The 14,635-nt window shown below is 49.3% G+C and overlaps 1 protein-coding gene across 1 annotated transcript in view; it reads right to left on the bottom strand.

The window, feature by feature from the left end:
• Positions 1-10,132, bottom strand: part of DAAM2 (dishevelled associated activator of morphogenesis 2) — a 111,081-nt gene extending 100,949 nt beyond the window's left edge. Inside the window, exon 1 of the mRNA XM_082664848.1 lies at positions 9,993-10,132. The gene's annotated coding sequence lies outside the window, so the exon portion shown is untranslated. The remainder of the gene's footprint in view (positions 1-9,992) is intronic.
• Positions 10,133-14,635: the final 4,503 nt, after the last annotated feature.

Below are 14,635 nucleotides of genomic sequence, written 5' to 3' on the forward strand. Positions count from 1 at the left end.
TTCCCTAGGTTCCAGCTGTTCCACTTCCAGGAGCACAGCAACAGAGAAGCATTCCTCTCTTTACCCGTGAACAAGTGCACGAGTGTTCACAGCAAGGCCTATTCACAACAGTCCCAAACCTGGAAACCACCCAAATGCTCACCAGCTGAAGAGTGGATAAAGTGTAGATAGTCCCATAATGGAATACTACACAACAATGGGAAGGAGTCATCGACACGTCATGCCGGGCAAAAGGAGACACACATAAATGAGTACACGCTGTACGATTCCACTTACTTGAAGTTCAAGAACAGGCAAAAGTAATCTTTACTGTTAGAAGTTAGGATTATGGAAGGGGAGTCACCGGAAGGGGACACAAGGGACTTCTCGGGATGGGGGAGGTGGGAGCTTTGGAATGTTGTGTTTCTTGATCTAGATGCTGGTTAAACAGGTGTGAAAACCCATTGAGCTATATACTTATAAGCTGTATTTTCTGAATCGTGTCGAACTTCAATAAAAATTTTAAATGAAATAAACATTCTAAATGTAAAACATATTTTTTTGGTAGAGAGTTGAGCAGACTAAGCAGGCAGTAGACACCTGGAAAAAGGCAGTGGCATGTTTTACTTGATAAACGCTCATCGGGCCCCAGCTCTGGGCCAAGCATCGTGCAGGATGCAGGGCCAACAGAGCTCATGAGGCTGGGTCCCTGTTCTCCATCATCATCTCCATCATCATCATCACTAACACTTCCTAGTACTTACTATGCGACAGCCATGGTTTCAAGTACTATTTTTTTCTTTTTACCAAATCATGCATTAACTTTATCTTCATAACAAGCCATTTTACAGATAAGGAAATGAAGGCACAGAGAGATGAAGTAACTCACGCAAGGCCACACCGCTAACATGTAGTGGAGCCAGAATCTGAAGCCAGTGCCTACGCTCCGACCCACAGCTTTCTACTCAGAAGTCTGGTCTGTTTATCAGCTATAAGTCCCAGCTTCCATGTAGGCAGCCCACAGACATCAATAACATCACCTCTGTTCAGGGCAGTGGTAATGGTAAATTATCAACTGAGTGTCTCAGAAAGGCAGAGGCAATTCCTAGCTCTCTCTGGGCAGCTGCCAGCCCAATGTCACATGATAGGGAACAGACTGATAAATATATTGATGGCGATTTAAAAAAAAAAAAAAAAAGGAAAAGAAGAGTTAAAATGGCTTGGCCTTTCTACTGCCCAAAGTCCACTGCCCAAAGTCCACAGAAACTCTGAATTTGCTTCAGATGAACTTCAAAGCTGCCTCTGGCACTGTGGAGATACTGAGGGATCTTCCCACTGACCTGGAATCACTCCCTTCCCTCGCTGTCTGATCAGGGGAACTTGAGGCTGGGGGCTGTGGTGTCTGAGAGGAAGGGAGGGAGGGAGTGTTGACACTGATGCCCAGGAACGGGGTCAGACGTCAGCTGTGCGTCTGTGTCCCCAAGTCTGGCCCATCGGGAATCCATCATGCGGGCAAGCTTTGCTTTGGCACTCAGGCAGCCGATCAGTGTACAGAATCCGGAAGGTGGAATGTTCAGTACACAGCACCAAAGACCTCCCTTACTTGGGACAAAGCAGTAAGAAACAAACACCCCCGTAAGGACGAATCAGATCTGACAGAGGCCCAGGCAGGCATGATGTGAATACCTATACAGGCAGGAAGGTGGCTCCCAGTGGGCCAGAAGAGCCCCCTGAGACCACCCCCTCTATATAGCAGAAGCACTGGTAAGATAGAGAGGAATTCCCAAAGGGCAACTTGTCCAGCCCGTCTCCAGGCAGGATGCCAACAAAGCCATCTGGTCACGCTTCCAACCCTGATACGCCCACACCTCTCAGCCTGGCATTGGGGGTTTGGGGGAGGGAGCAGGGGCAAATACAAATTTGGCAATAAAATCAACATATCTGTTCAGCCTTCCCAGTTAGGAACAACTCTATCTGTAGAGAACTCAGCGGGATCGCACATAGAAAACACACAAAATAGAGCACAAGGAAAAAACGCACTTTTTCATATTCTGACATAGCCACCACCAAGTATCTGGAAAACAACGGATTCTTCCAAAACAATTTCACGGAAAATAAGTAAAACTTCTTGGGCAGGTAGGAAGGGTTCTTGGAATCAGTCGCTCATGGGTGGGAGGTTCGGGTAGGAGGTAGCACTGGGCAGAGGGAGAAGTACAGCTGCCAGACGGCCTCAGGGAAGGCCTCAGCCGGCCCCCTGGGGAGCCCTGAAGCTGGGATGCCCTTTAGAATTTCCCCACATTGGGGCAGAGGGGCCCCACTGGTCACTGAATGCAGGTGACCCTGTAGAGAGACTGCCGCTGGGGCGGTTCTCTTCGGCGAAGGCAATTCCAAAGAGGGCTGGCCACTGCCAGCACTGCCTGCCGCTGGGACTCAGTCCTGCGGGGTCGGGGGGTGCAGTGCGCTGATCTGAGCGCAGGGTCCACACACCCGACCACTACCCCGCACTGCCTGACTTGCTCCATCAACACTGTTCTCCAGTCCAACGTATGCATCTTTGGTGTTTCCTGCTGCTCTTCCTACATAGGCAGCGACTGAGGAGACCCAAGGAGGGAAGACTGAATCAGATGAGAAGGAGGGGGCAGCCACAGGGCCTGACGCTCAACAGCTTCCCTAGGGGACAAACAAGGGCCACACACAGCATGCAGCCACAGCCAGGATGGTCACAGACTAGGTACATCCACCACTCAGCTCTCCTGGGTGACGGATGCTTGGTATGTCAGACTCAGGGACCCAAACCGGTGATCACCCAGGATGAAACCACGTTTAACAACTGACTGATAAAAAAAAATTGAACCTCGCTACAAGAATGGCATGACCTCAAATACTGATACATAGAGCTGTGTGTGTCTAGGCATAAAGAAATCAGAAAAAAATAGAGTTCCATCCATCGTAGGGACAACCTTGATAAATGGTCAAAGGGAAGAGAAGTATACTGCAGAGTAATATACACAGAGTCCATCTCGGTGAAAAACACTCAGACAAGACTCCACCATACATGTATACACACCTGTAGTATTTGTATGAACAAAGGAAAAGATAGGGAATGATTAACTCTAGACTCTAAACATTAATTCCCAGGGTGTGGAGATGCTATTCGTTTTCCACTTGTCTTTCTGTATCTCTGCATGATATTGATTCATGTGTTTAAGCAAGCGAGAATTACTGTTATAATTTTGAAAAATCAAATAAAGAATACATTTTTAAAAATTATTTTTAAAAATTATCGACACAGTGCCATGTGCATAGCGGGGAGCTCTATAAAAATACTATTTCATTCCCTCTCTTCCCTCCCCTTTAGAAATCAGTTCCTAATTGTCCGTCTGGGATTGCTCAAAGGGAATATTTAATTTAAGGCTGAGATTCTTCTCTGCCTTCTCCTTAATCATTAGAAAATAACAATTTTAATATTATTCCATATACAATATATATTTGCCACCAACATAAATCTGCCACTAAAATCCATAAAAATTATACAACACCGAATTATGTATCTGGATGGAAATGCTGTGAATTATCTGCTGTTTGCTATTATCTGTGACCATGCCTCGCTCTGTTACCGTGCTAATGAAAGCTGACCACACCAAGCCAACTCGCAATTATTTTGGCACATAGACATGAAAAGCCCAGAGAAGCCAAAACCCAACTGCTCACCACATCTGCTGACAAGAAGTCAAAGAGTCGGTTTTAGGTTTCTTCCCTCTTTCCCTGTCCCTGGCTACTCCTTAGGAGAGGTGTTCCAGAGGGCAGGAGCCACCGTAGCGCAGAGGGATGAGGACACAAAGGACCCATGGAGTCTATAAACTGGACCACTCTTCTCTATCTGGCTGGCTATGGGGATTTGCTCCTGGGCAAGTCCCAGATGGATTCCCCAAGAGTTAACTCAGCTGTCACTGAGTTGAACCAAGGGTTTAATGGACACTGTTTGGCTACCAGGTGTGGCTTCTACAATGCAATTTGGCTTTAATGCGCTCCAAACGTTCAGAAGACAGAGACTCCATCCTGCCTTGACTGTGACGCAGCGCGTTAGATGTTACGTCAGAGCTGCAGTTTAAGTTTGTGGGAGGGAGGAGGAGGGGTGACTGGGGGGGGGCGGGGAGGCTTGCTAAGGGAGCTTGGGAGCAAAGGGGCCCCCTGAGCAAGCCTGGCAGGACAAGTAGCCCAGGAATATGAGGACTGGGGGAGGGCCTTTCACGTAGAACGAACTACAAACAAGGGCATAGAGGTGGGACATGCTTGTGACTAGACTCAGTGCAATAAAGCCTAAGTTAACCCTTGAGGGATGCTGGGCGTCACTGGCTGACACAGCTGTCAGCCAAACAGCACCTCACTCACACGTCGGGGGGCCTGACCTGTGTCGTCTTAAAAAGACCCCCTTTACCTCGAAAGCCTCACGTCAATCCTTCTCCCTCCCACCAACTTACCGACTGATTATTTTTCCTGCCGCATCCTTCATTCTGTTCGTGACACCAGATTTAGATTCGATTCTGACTTTAGTTTTCCTTCAGACTGGGTAGTTGCCAGGAACTACAACCACAGCCATCACAGGTGGGTTAGCTACCGTCTGTTGAATGCTTACTCTAGGCCAGGGGCTGGCAATCTTCGCAACCATCCTGAGGTCGGTATTACTTATTATCCTCCCCATTTTTCAGATGAGAAAACTGAGGCTCAGAGAGGTGAAATAATATGCAAGGTCTTACAACAGGTAAGCGGCAGAGACAGGGTTCAAACACACGTCTGTCGGATTCTGGAATCCGTATGCTTGACCCCCAGGCTGTAACAGTCCTCCGTACGCTACCCTTGCTCTGGTCACTCTGAGAACCAGGGCAGGAGTCATCAAACTTTTTCTGTTAAAGGGCCAGACAGTAAATATTTTCAGCTCTGTGAACTACACAGCCTCTGTTTCAACACTCAACTGCACCCTTTTCACATGAAAGCAGCCATGGACAACACATAAAGAAACGCCATGGCTACATGCCAATAACATACAAGGCTTGTTTACTTACATGACAAGGCGACAGGCTGGACTTGGCTGCGAAATTGTCGGCTCCCCATCTAGAGTGGTTTGTTCATTCATTCAGCCAGCGTTCACCGAGTGTCTACCTTACTACGCTCAGCACGTTCTAGGTTCTGGGTAGAGAGAGAACCACGCAAGTCTCCACCCTCATGGAGCTTAAATCCTAGCAATGATTTGGTTGTTTGTTTCACCTGAGCTCGATACCCTGCTTCCTCACCTTGGTCCTCTTCACGATTCCCTTAGACCGTGGCTCTCAACTTACCCTTCACATCACCTGGGGCACTTGTAGAACAATCAGTGCCTGGGCCCCCAGCCCTAGAGATTCTAATTTAATTGGTCTGGGGTGGGGGTGGGGGTCCAGGTACTGATAATTTTACAAGCTTCCCAGGTGAGGGGTTGAGACACTGCTTGGGTAGCTGCTTACCTCCTGTTTCTTCCACTTACTGTGTGAAATAGGGGAAGTCTTTTTTTTTTATTTTTGAAAGGTGAAGATTTTTTTTAACATCTTTATTGGAGTATAATTGCTTTACAATGTGGTGTTAGTTTCTGCTGTATAGCAAAGTGAATCAGCTATACCTATACATATATCCCCATATCCCCTCCCTCTTGCGTCTCCCTCCCACCCTCCCTATCCCACCCCTCTAGGTGGTCACAAAGCACCAAGCTGATCTCCCTGGGAGGGTAAGTCTTTTAAGCCCCCGGTTTGAGCTGTAAAATGTGGATAACACGCATCTCATAGGATTGTTATGAGGATGAAATGAGGCCACGTGCTTTTCAACCTGCAGGCTGCTATACAAAGGTCAGGTATTATTGTCATCGTGCCATTATTTTTCAGTTTTAATGCTGGGTCCTACCTCAGTGGTTTCCCTCCTCTGTTTTGACCTCAATTCTTTGGACCAAGACAGTGTTTGGGATTTCTAAAGCAAGCTCTATGCGTAACTCACTAATAGCCCAGGTTTATGGGTAAGTGACCTGGTGGTCTTTCCTTTGTTCTAGTAGAGCATCGCATGGGACTGCCATTTGTCTGGCATGGGGAGCGCAGATCCGTGCCCCACTTTTATAGTGAAGGTCTCCATCTCCAGGCAGGGATAGCTGAGCTTTAAGCACTGTTGTGAAGCCTTGAATAAGTGGCTTATTTACTCTGACTCATGGACAAATGTCCAAACCCATGTACTTTCATGGGCTTAGAACTAAAAAGGGAAGGACATTACCATTTTGTTGAGCACTGATCAGTGTGCTAGGTTCTTCCCATATATTATTCCATTTCATCTTCAGAACAACCCTGGGATGTGAGAACACCTCTCGTTCTCATCTGACAGATGAAGAAGACTCAGAGGCTGAACAGCTTGTGACCCGACGGTTCCGGAACTCAAACCTGGGTCTTGTTGATTCTGAAGCTCTTTGCACAGACCCGTGGGGCATCCTACAAATAATTTAGCTCCTCTTCAGCCAGGATTCAAAGAGCTACCGAACTCCCTCGAGTTTCTTTTTCCCAGGTTTCTTTCTTTTCTTTTCTTTTCTTTTGAGGGGGAGGCCCAGAAAGAACTCCACACACCTGCTAATGCCCATAGTCTGACAAGTCTCACCCAGCACTAGCCTGATGATCGACCATGGGTCGAAAGAAAAGGCATTTCCTCACTGCACAGCATTTGGATGGTGCAGTTTTAAAACCTCATAATGAAACAAGAAAACAAACAAACCAGAAAAAATGTGAGGAGTGAGTCTGGAGAAACAGATGGTGCCAGGAGTGAGGAATTCACCGACCCCCAATCTGGGCCATCTCAAGAGAAGCTGGCCACTGGCTGAGCCTCTTAAAAGCTGCAAAGTCATCCCAGGCCATGGTTAAAGAGAGAGTTTGGACAAAGCAGAAACAAATGCGATCTTCAAAGTCTTAAATGTCAACTTGAAGGATAACTTAGAAGCTCTGAGATGGGCCAAGAGAACCTGCAGCTGCTCTCTCCACATCAGATGCTCTTTCTGTCCTTTGGACCAGCCACGCCACACCACCAGACAGCGTGTCGATGTGGGAGGGGGAAGCCTCCCCAGCCCCTGCCCACCAAGATGTTTACAGATGGCGAAAGCTTCCAGTTTTACAACCCATCAGATTCTCCCCTCTCACTCTGACCTGAGCACGCTTGAGGAGCAGTGACTTCCTCTGACCTCGGGCCTGTCCTTCAAGACTCCATTGGTCCTTGATCTTCCTGTCCCCCTCCCACCTTCCCACCCACTGCCCCCAGCCACACACATACAACTGGCTCTGCTGCCCTCTTCCCTCCCAAGAGCTCAAACACAGGAGTGGTTTCCAGACCAGATATCCAGGATGCCTCGTGCCCTCTCCCGCCCCTCAGGTTAACGAACCGGCCACGCTCCCGGATAATCCCCACTAGCTGATGTTTCTAGAGGGAGGAAGTAAGGGTGACCTGAGCCCTAGAAACTCCACCCAACGGCCTTCAATAATGGAAAATACGTAGCCAGATCTGGCAAGAGGTCCTTTCCAAACCACACGGGCTCCTGATGGCTAAAAAACTGGAAAATAAAATTATGGGATTCCCTTTATGAAGGGTCTACGACATTCCTAGCTCTGTTTTAGTCCCTTTGCATAAATATCATGTGTGTGACAACCTCGTGAGGTAAATATCAACGGCGGCTTAAGCTCAGACAGAATAAGTAACGTATCCCAGGTTACTAGCTCTCTCCCGGGGCAGACTGCTCTGATGTCTGTACTCTTCCTGTGGTCCAGGCTGCATGTGAAATGCAGAGCTGAATGACACAGAGTCCCTGAACACAGAGACTCTGGCTGTGGATGTTCAGAGGGCCATCTGCTGTCAAAGCCAAGGACATCCCCCAAGTGGTTCTTTCTGTCAGGTGCCTCTGCCCCTTGGGCCTTCTGGAGAGCCTGAGAATGCACCCTACGCATTCTGATCTCAGAGATGACCCAAGCGTGGGCCAGAAACTTGGGCTGATAGAAGGGCCAGTGAGCAGGCTTCCATATCAGCCCAAGAGTCAGCGGCCTGAGAATCCGTCCCTGGTCTGAAGTTGGTGAAATGTTCCCCGGAGCAAACTCAAAAGGGTCAGGATTCCACTGACCCTCCAGAGAGGGTGATGAAAGAGTTGAGAGCCCAGATCTCACCCTCAGCTGTCCCCGAGGCGTCCTGTGCTGGGACAAGTGACCACCCTAGATTCCCAGATGGGTCCCCTCCACCCCTGGGTACTCAGCCTTCTATCTGCAAATGGTGGGAATATTTAAATCATTACTTCCATCAGCTGCACTGTAAGAAAGACGCCAGCCTGGGCCTACTGACGATCTTTGCACCCTCCTGACCGCCTATGCTTCGCCCCACCCTCTTCTTTACCTCTGGATCCAGGGCTCTTCAGTAATGGCAAAAGTTTAACCTGTTTTGTGTCAGAACACTTTGGGGACGGGGGTTGGGAAAGAAGACTGGGGAGGGGACATTTTCCCACAGAAAGCAGTCGTCTTTCAACCTCCCCTACACTCACCAAAACTAAAAACCTCCACCTCCACCGGCCTTTCTACTGGTCACCCCCCTCACACCCTCCCCCTTCCTGAACTCCTGACTCTCTTCTCAGTACTAAGGCCCAGGAGAAGTTTCTCTCCTCTTTTTGTCCTGATGGGGGCACGAGTATTCCCTCCGCATCGGAGGGTCTGGACGAAAAGCTCTGTAAACTCAGCTAGGAGTTAGGAGCCGCAGCGTGCAACTACCAGGGAACACGACAATCACAGCACAGTTGTTGTTGTTGTTTTCTAAAAAAGGGAGAGATGGGGGTCGATGCAGCTCCCAGAGCAACTGAGAAATGGCCCGTTTACACTTCCAGGCCTGAGGCCACGACCACCCCCACGCAGTCACCAATACAGAAACAAGCGCCTACACGTGCATCTCGCGGGTACCCCACTACCCATGCACACGCACTTTTGTTTACACGGCCCTTAGCGCGATCTCCTTCTTCTTCTCTGCACTCAAGTTGAAGACATACTCCTGAAGTTAAAGGAGTCTATAGCTGACATTGCTGTCTGCTCAGTCTTTTATAGCTCTTCCCTAGGGGTCAATTTGTATAATTTCTAAAATCCTTCCCAAATCTTCGACTTCCTGTGGGTCCTTTCTGTATCCAGATTTCCTCCCTGTCCCTCTATTGTTATTCTCTCCTTTCTTCTAGGACACAGGGAGAGTCCAGTAATCTTCCCCCCACCCAAACATTGTAGGTTGGTTCTGCTGCAAAATACAAAACCAGAGACGCGGGATGAAGCTGAAAGGGCTCTCTTTGTGGAACAACTACTGACATCCAGTGCGTGCACTGGGCAACCCAGGGCTGCTGGATCCATACAGCCCCGCGTCCGCCTACACTCAGTAGGGCACAATTCCCCCTCTACGACCTAGGGGAAATCCATTCCCTCCTTCTGCCAACTTTTCAGAGAAATCCAAGAAACTGACACCAAACTCGGAAAGGCGGGGAGCAACTCAAAACTTGAAACTATTTAAAGATGGGAAGTTGCTCTCTTTCCCTCGTAGGCTTGAAGGAAAATCTCCAGGGCCTCTTTCCTGGAGAGGTGTGATTTTTTTTTTGTTTTTTCCTTCCCACCTTCCCAGGAACTTTGCAAATCCACCACAGGACTGTGGAAAAGTGGCCAAGGCAGAGAGAGAAGAGTTAAATCAAGCCCAGACCTCAAAAATCTGTGTTCAATTTTGATAAAAATCTCTCTCCCTCTCCCCCACCACTCCCCTTCCTCCACCCCACAGCTCAGACATGTTTCTTTATGTTACGAGCTTGCATCTTGTTTGGGGCACCAGGGCGCTCCCAGAAAACCCTCAACGGCCCCCACCGTGGGCACATGTGGCAGACACGTCCATTCCGCTCTCCGGCAGGGCTGGACACGGAGCCTCGGTCCTGGCCACCACCTCCTCCTCCTTCCCTTTGCAATTACCTGTCTCCAGACCAGATCCTTCCTTCGCGGTTAAGTCACAGCTGCAGTGCCTGGCGCTGTCAGGGCCGCAGCAGGCGGATGGATGGGCAGCAGTCGCAGGTGCTGGGATTCCCCACTCAGGAGCCCTTTCCTGGGATGCTCCTTCCCTCTCCCAAGTCCCACTGCTTCTGAGAGCAAGAACCTCCTCGCTCCCTCTGCCCAGCCTGCTGGCCAGGAGCCAGGCTTGCAAGCGGGAGCCGGGGGCTTTGAAGAGTTAAATCACCCGAAGGAACCGGGAAAAGCCGCCACCAAAAAGTTGTCCGTTTGGGGGGCACCGGCTATGTCCGTCCACTTGTGACAACAAGGAATCAGATTTCAAAGCCACAAACTTTTTTTTTTAAGTTTTCCAAAGACATTTCCTGTGTCCAGATGTGCCCATCCAGACAGACACGCAAATCACACCCATCGGCGCAGACACGCACGCAGGCCCGGGGAGCCCCACTCAAGTATCCTCGGCGGCTCCCGCAAGCACTTTGGAGAAACAAAACAGGCAGCCCGTGGAGCCGCTGCCTTTCCAATCCCCTTGCAGCGTTGGAAAGAAAGTAGAGGGGGAGAGAAGTGGGGTAGTGCCCCGGAAAGTCTCCCGCGGTCTCCCCGCCCCCGGACGCGAAGCAGGGAGGAGAGACGGACGGCCGCACTTACCGCGGGGCGCCCATGGCGCGTCCGCCGCTCCCGCAGCCCCGCGCCCGGCTGCGCGCCCGCCGCCCGCCGCGCCGGCTCCGCGCTGAACTGAGTTCGCAGTCTTCCGACCGAAACCTCGCCGCTCCCCCTGGGCCGGCCCCGCGCCCGCCCGCCCCGCTCTGACGTCAGGCGTCTTGGAGCGGGATATTTATGGCAAGGATACTCTGAATTTTCCCTAGGTAGAGTTCTGATTGCAGTTCCTTGGGATTTGTAATTTTCACACTTTCAGACAGAGAGCAGGGGAGGGAGGAAGGGAGAGCGCAGCCGGCAGGGCGAGGCAGACAATGAGGGTAGCTGTTTCCAACGCTGGCGAGGAGCCTTCTCAGGGCTCCCTCTGTTTTGCAAACATGTAAGGGTCAAGGAGGCAGAAGTGGTGACCTAGGAGGTGGGTGGGTTGCTCCTCACTCCTCCCCTGGTCTGAGCCGGCTGGGAGGTCAGGTGCTGGGGGTGGGTGGGGAGACTTCTCCTTCGACCCAGTACCTTCAGGGGACACTAAGTGCCAGGAAGGTGCTAGGGCAAGAAAGGGGATAACAGAGCAGCTAATTAGAAGCCCTGGTCCACACGCTAACAACTTTTCCATTTCTTCTTTGGGAGTGGGTGCGTGAAAAAAAAGTTTCTTTTTATTAAATTATTTTCCACACTCCCTGCCTCTGTACAGCTTTTCCAACTCAGTACCAGTCAGTTCATCTTACTTCATTGCTTACGTACAGAGTTTGAGCCGTTTACAATAGCTCTTATTCATACTTTTTAAATTGCTTTTTTTTTCTTAAATGTGGTTGTGATCCATCTGCTGGTCTGGACTGGAAATTGCCTTAGTTAAGAACAACTGTCTCCTCCATGACGGACACCATCCTCAGGGTGAGTCTGGATCTTCTCTGTTTCCCCCACGCTCCCAGGAGTGAGCAAGCGGATGGTGCCCATGCTGGGTGTTGACCCAGGTAGAGTTTTCTAGGTCTGGATTCTAATGGTCGTCTGTTTCTCCATCTAGCTGAAGGGGTTTAGGGAAATGGCTTGGTTTAAAGGCCATCTTTGAAGAGTGGAGAGAAAGAGAGTGTAATGCCTTATCCTACATGGTTCCCAAAGACTGGAGAATGAACTGAAAAATGACACGCAGGGGATGCAAATTGCTTGTACAGTTGGATAACATAAGTGTGTAGGTATTCAACTCCCCATTAAGGAGAATGAGCACGGATAACCACAAATCATCACGAAAACAACACAACTCCAGTGAGCTTCCTGTTAGCCCAGGTGGGGGTGTGGTTCTAACCACGTTACAGTGCAGCAGAGACTCGAGGACTTGGAATGCGTTTACCCCTTTGGTGGCAGTTGGTTAGGGCTGATTGCCAAAAAGAGCCAAGCCTTGGGGCTGGGCCTCTCGGTGGGAGACAGCTAAGATGTTTTGGTCCAAGCCACAGAGGGCCCAGAGCCCTGCTGTTTGGTCACTGTCAAGTTGCCCTCCTGAGCATCATACCCACTGCCACATCCCTCCATCCCCTTCCTCACATCAAAGTTCCATTGGCAGGGTGAGCTCTGCTCTGTGGTGGACACTGCACATTGGCTTCCGAAAGCCATTGACAAGCCCCTTCTCCCTTGCCTTCCTCAGCTAAAGAAACTGGAAGCCTCCAATATTCACCATCCCGGACTCCCTTGTAGCTAGAGATGGCTATGAAACCCAGTTCTGGACAGTGAGGTTGGCATGCAGAAGGCAGAGGTCAGCTTCCACAAAGACTCTTTAAGAAAAAGTCAGATTCAGGGGCTTCCTTGGTGGTGCAGTGGTTGAGAGTCCGCCTGCCGATGCAGGGGACACGGGTTCGTGCCCCGGTCCGGGAAGATCCCACATGCTGCGGAGCGGCTGGGCCCGTGAGCTGTGGCCGCTGAGCCTGCGCATCCGGAGCCTGTGCTCCGCAACGGGAGAGGCCACAACAGTGAGAGGCCCGCATACCGCAAAAAAAAAAAAAAAAAAAAGTCAGATTCAGATGGCATGCCCCTTTGACACTCGCTATTCCTCCTTCCCCCATTTCTTCTCTCTTAGGACATAGATATGATGCCTGGAGGTACAGCAGCCATCTTGCAACCTCGAAAAAAAAGCCACTCACTTCAGGATGGCGGAGCGGGAACGTAAAAGGAGCTGAGGCCCTAGATGACATCCGTAAGTGGCTGAACTTTCCTCTGACTTCTTGTCAGGTGAGAAAAACTCCTATGTGTTCAAGTTATAATAGTTGAGTCTTGTGTTTTTTACAGCCAAGTATAATCTTACCTGATATACTCCCATCTATCCACCAAAATATAATATTGTGACGATTCCTGAGCATTACACGACAGTTCTTTTTAACCTTATGCTGACATCATTCTTTATAGTTTTCAAAGCCTATTCACATATATCTCCTGTGAACCTCACAATCTGGAGAAGTATCACTATAACCTCCATTTTTTAAATAAGAAAAGAAGCCAGATTTGATAAATATCCTGCCCAAGATCACACAGTCAACAAAATAAGGGACCCTTGGATCCTAACCTAGTTCTTCTGACTCCAGTTCTGTGTATTTTCTGCAACAACGTCCATAACCCAACAACAAAGTCCAATAAAGAATCCTTATTATTCCTAAGTTGGCATGAATTCTATTTAATTCAACCAAGATGAAAGAGATTGAAAGTAAATTCTGGAACTAGAAAGTGTCACAGTCCACCTGGGGAATTAAGTCCAGTCCATCGTCACCCTGAATCCCTCTCACCTTCCAGCTATACTCTGACATCCTGCCCTGAATCCCTTAGAAAGTTGCTCTTTCTAAGGTCACATGGCCTTTTAGTTGAATCCAGTCTTGTCACTCTTCATTGTCACATCCTTTGAGATGTTTACACCACTCCTTTCTGGAAGCACTCCCCTCTCGCAGGGACATCTTCCCAGCATAACTTCCCTTGTGCAGTTTCTCTCCCTTCTTCCACCTGGATGTGGATGTTTCCCAGGGATCTATCAGCTACCAACCTTCTCTTGCCCATCACCGACTCTCCTCTTGTGATTTCCTCCTTTCTTTTGAGTCCTACTGCAGGCTCCACGACTGTCTGGGAAAGTCAACCATTGTCTCTACGCCCAAATCTACTTTCCAACCACCATTTTCCTCTCAACTTTAATCCTGCTTTTCTAACTATTTTTGTCTATATTGCCCAGCATATGGCAAGTAGTAGATAAATGGTGTCTATTTTTAATGATTAGTGTAAAAAAGATGCAGGAAAGTGACTAAAGCGTAAGAGGTCTTTGTGACTGACTCATTTCTAGGATCAGGAGCTGTGGTGTGATCATTCTCCCGTGGAGATCACCCCACAGGCCAATCTACTTGTCCACAGTCAGAAGGAAATGTAGCAGAATTAATGGAAGTTAGCAGGAGCAGACACAACAGAAATGAAGAGGCACACCCAATGAGAAACAGAATAGCCTCGTTAACTCCTTTACGAATTAACTCCTTTTAGAATATCCTCGTTAACTTATTCCAGGCAAAGTGAGAGAAAGAAAGGTATTAAAGATGAGGCGAGAGAGGGCCAGAGACTTAGAGGTGGTGGGCGATGATGGGAACAGGGGAAGAATATTCCAGGTCTGGGGGAGGGGGCGTGTCTCCATCCCTCCCCAGGTGAGCTTACTTGGGTTCTGTTGGGAAGAGGAACAGGTAAAGCTTATAAAATATGTGGCTCTCCATGCTAAGAGGCTGTTTTTGAGGTTGGTGAGCCCTGAAGAATCTGTAAAGTGGGAGGGCCCCTTCCAAGATCATCTGGTTCAGATGAAGAAAGAGCCCCTACCCCCAACACTATCACACACAGAACCCTAATGTAGGGGGTGGTAATCTCCTGTTCTCAAGACTGCCCCAGGGGTTGGGGGCAGCTCCATCTTTCTTCATGTCAGTCACCTGCATATCCCGGGAATGTTCCCTGAA

The sequence above is a fragment of the Grampus griseus genome (genome assembly GCF_964374135.1).
Source record: "Grampus griseus genome assembly, chromosome: 10".
NCBI lineage: Eukaryota > Metazoa > Chordata > Mammalia > Artiodactyla > Delphinidae > Grampus > Grampus griseus.